Here is a 4667-nt window from a genome sequence, read left to right as displayed (position 1 = left end):
TTCGCCTACTTAAAAACCTACAAGCTCATCTGTGAGCAGGTTCCCAAATTTATTTAGTTGATGACACCCAGTGCCCTCCCCTTCTTCCTGTTCCTGAACATTCAGAGTGTGGGGGCAAAAGTTCACACAGGGGCCAAGCAGTCACAGAGGATGTATGCATCTAACCAATATTTTAACCCCTTGTTAGGTCATGGGGTGCTCCTCGTTCCTTCCCCGGTCATGGTGCCCCTACACCTATTTCTTGCTCCGGGGCTAGTCTATTCTGGTGGCTGTATGTGGTATTGCAAAAAAAAATTTGGGTATTGGCCTCAAATTTCAAAATCTGCCCCTATTAAGTATTACTTAATTTTATAATAACGCATATTTTTATTGTTAATGTTTTTATTTATTAAGTTATTTTTGTTTTGAAGCAGGCTAAACTTTGTTTTCCCTCTTCTCAGACCTCTCTGCAAAGTATCACACATAGTGTGAAAAGCAAACCAGAGCATTAGCACCCCACTCCCAGATCAGTGTGGGGTCTATGTAGAAACCCCACCAGAGTCTGCACATTGAGCAGTTCTTCCTGTCAGTTCTGATACACCAGTAAAGGAATACCTGATCAAAGGGCTGGGGATCTTTTTTCAGTATAACAAGGCTTGATGTGAGCACTGTTACATGTTGTCTGACCAGATCATTCAAAATTGGTAAATTGAGTACTCTTTCAGACCTCCTTAGAGGTTACAATATTTAGGGTTTTCAATCAGACATAAAAAAATTCACCCAAAAATTAGTCATCAAATCAGATGAGCAACACGTAAAATTGCAGATAGTACTTTTTCAGAAATCCGTAGAGATAATAATATATAGGTTTTTCAATCAGATATTATGAAAGTCACCCAAAAATTTAAAATCATCATATCAGATTAGTATCACGTCCATAAGACAGTGGTCCCTCAGCCCTCTTAACCCCTTAATAACAAGACTGTTTCTTTCTCGTAGTACAATTTGGGACAAAGGCTCTTTTAACATTTTTCAGTGTTGCTGTTCAGCTGTAATTTTCTTCTTTCCCATTTTGTGCACCCACAAAACAAACAGGGCTATTTTTATCATATCATCTAATTTACTATAAAAAAAATGATAAAATATGGTGATTTTTTGTTAATAAAATACTTTTTCTCACTTTTAAAAAAAATATATTTTACTCATCTGCAAAAACTAATGAAAAAACCTGCTAAAAAGATTCTACTATTTGTCCTAAGTTTAGAAATACCCAATGTTTTTTTGCTTTTTTTCTGCATGTTATGGGGCAAAAAGTACCATTAGTGTTTTGTTATTTCAAAAGCATTTTTCTCCAAATATGGTCATTGTAAGGCACTTACCTGGCAGACGCGGGGAAGTTCCTCTCCATCCTCCCGGCAGAAACGCCGGCACCGTTCCCTGCTACATGAAGCAGCCGCTCGCACGCGCGGCCGCTTCATGAATATTTATGCGGCTGACCGCCGCCTGGATTCCGCTGCGTCGCTATGGCGACGGTGGGCACGGTTACGTCAGGGACGCCGGGGAACGCCTCCCCGGGCTATTTAAACTTCTCTAACCTATCCACCGGTGCTCAGTTGTACTGGTGCTTCCGTACCTATTGAGCCCCTCGTATTTTTCCTGTATCTTGTTACTATTGCTGGTATCCTGACCCTGGTCTGCTCAACGGCTATCGTGAACTTCTGGAATCCTGACCCTGGCTATTCTTACGACTTGTGTATCTCTGGCATCCTGACCCCGGTCCGCTAAACGGTTATTGTGTATCTCTGGCATCCTGACCTCGGCTTTCCATTCGGCTCCTGTGTATTTCTGGTATCCTGACCCTGGCTTTCCTAACGACTCTGAGACCCTCCGGTATCCTGACCCTGGTCTGCTTAACGGCGCTGTCCTGATCACCCGTGCTTACAGCAACACCGCCAAGTGCCCTGTTATCCATCTCATACCTGATCAAAGGGCTGGGGATCTTTTTTCAGTATAACAAGGCTTGATGTGAGCACTGTTACATGTTGTCTGACCAGATCATTCAAAATTGGTAAATTGAGTACTCTTTCAGACCTCCTTAGAGGTTACAATATTTAGGGTTTTCAATCAGACATAAAAAAATTCACCCAAAAATTAGTCATCAAATCAGATGAGCAACACGTAAAATTGCAGATAGTACTTTTTCAGAAATCCGTAGAGATAATAATATATAGGTTTTTCAATCAGATATTATGAAAGTCACCCAAAAATTTAAAATCATCATATCAGATTAGTATCACGTCCATAAGACAGTGGTCCCTCAGCCCTCTTAACCCCTTAATAACAAGACTGTTTCTTTCTCGTAGTACAATTTGGGACAAAGGCTCTTTTAACATTTTTCAGTGTTGCTGTTCAGCTGTAATTTTCTTCTTTCCCATTTTGTGCACCCACAAAACAAACAGGGCTATTTTTATCATATCATCTAATTTACTATAAAAAAAAATGATAAAATATGGTGATTTTTTGTTAATAAAATACTTTTTCTCACTTTTAAAAAAAATATATTTTACTCATCTGCAAAAACTAATGAAAAAACCTGCTAAAAAGATTCTACTATTTGTCCTAAGTTTAGAAATACCCAATGTTTTTTTGCTTTTTTTCTGCATGTTATGGGGCAAAAAGTACCATTAGTGTTTTGCTATTTCAAAAGCATTTTTCTCCAAATATGGTCATTGTAAGGCACTTACCTGGCAGACGCGGGGAAGTTCCTCTCCATCCTCCCGGCAGAAACGCCGGCACCGTTCCCTGCTACATGAAGCAGCCGCTCGCACGCGCGGCCGCTTCATGAATATTTATGCGGCTGACCGCCGCCTGGATTCCGCTGCGTCGCTATGGCGACGGTGGGCACGGTTACGTCAGGGACGCCGGGGAACGCCTCCCCGGGCTATTTAAACTTCTCTAACCTATCCACCGGTGCTCAGTTGTACTGGTGCTTCCGTACCTATTGAGCCCCTCGTATTTTTCCTGTATCTTGTTACTATTGCTGGTATCCTGACCCTGGTCTGCTCAACGGCTATCGTGAACTTCTGGAATCCTGACCCTGGCTATTCTTACGACTTGTGTATCTCTGGCATCCTGACCCCGGTCCGCTAAACGGTTATTGTGTATCTCTGGCATCCTGACCTCGGCTTTCCATTCGGCTCCTGTGTATTTCTGGTATCCTGACCCTGGCTTTCCTAACGACTCTGAGACCCTCCGGTATCCTGACCCTGGTCTGCTTAACGGCGCTGTCCTGATCACCCGTGCTTACAGCAACACCGCCAAGTGCCCTGTTATCCATCTCAGGCCCCTTGTGCGTGTCCTGTACTGAGCAAGCGTGTTCCTTTCCTGCATCCCGGATTCCTTCTGGTAAGACGATCCTTACAGAACAACTGAGCCAAACATGGAATCCGCAGGAATTGCTGACGCACTCTCGGCTCTCACGGGACAAATTGCCTCCCTTACTCGTTCTCTTCAAGACCTCCAAACTAGCCACGCACACATGCAGCGTCAACTTCAGGAACTCCAGACAAATCTACCTGCCTCCGGGGGATCCCCTTCGGGAACAGCTCCGCCCCCGGTGATGGAGGAAATCGGTGCTACGGCTCCTGAACCTAAGGTGCCTTTACCTGAACGTTTCTCTGGGGACAGAACTCGTTATCGCACATTCATGACATCCTGCCAGATCCTGTTCTCACTACAACCTAGAACGTACGCCTCTGACCATGTTAAAGTACGAACTGTGATCTCCTTGCTCTCTGGTGAACCCCAACTGTGGGCCCATCATTTGCTTCACACTAATAACTCCGTCCTGAATTCCTGGGCTGATTTCAGTCATGCTATGGATACCTTGTTTGATGACCCGTTTCGTTCCACCTCGGCACAAGCAGCCATACGTGCGTTACACCAAGGCAAAAGGCCTGTGGAGGAATACGTCACAGAATTCCGGAGCCTGGCTTTTGAAAGTACATGGAACGAACCAGCACTTCGGGACCAATTCCGTCTGGGTTTATCCGAGAGCTTAAAGGATGAACTGGCCCGTGTGGGTATCCCCAATTCATTAGAGGATTTAATATATCTGACTATCCAGCTTGACCGCAGGTTTCGGGAAAGACGCCTGGAACGCGCTGCTTCAGCCGTTCCTGCCCCGAGACGCCACTTCCCTCCTGTGGCTCATACTGCTCCTACGGCTCCTACCCTTCCTCCTCTCCAATTACCAGCGATCATGCCCCCTCCGGAAGAACTGATGCAGATCGGATTGGCACGCGGCCCACTATCCGAAGCTGAGAAAACCCGTCGTCGGAGGAACAATCTGTGCCTATACTGTGGTGAACCCGGGCATCTGATCCACTCCTGTCCTCGACGCCCTCCTAAGGGTAAGCCCACACATACTACAGTTTGCTTGAGTTCCTTTCCTAGAGACGGGTCTCCTCACCTTTCCATTCCTTTGTTTCTGCAGTGGACCAGTAATTCTACTACAGTGTCTGCCATCATTGACTCCGGTGCCAGTAGCTGCTTTATGGATCAAGACTTTGCCAAGCAATTGCACATACCAACATTGACCAAAGCAGCTCCAATACATATCCAAGTGGTAGATGGCACTCCGCTATCCTCTGGACCCATCACCCAAGAAACACCACGACTCCAGGTAC

This window comes from Sceloporus occidentalis, unplaced genomic scaffold (assembly GCF_023333645.1).
Source record: "Sceloporus occidentalis isolate IW3139 unplaced genomic scaffold, rSceOcc1.0.p SCAF_31, whole genome shotgun sequence".
Taxonomy (NCBI): Eukaryota; Metazoa; Chordata; class Lepidosauria; order Squamata; family Phrynosomatidae; genus Sceloporus; species Sceloporus occidentalis.
This window is presented reverse-complemented; position numbering follows the sequence as displayed.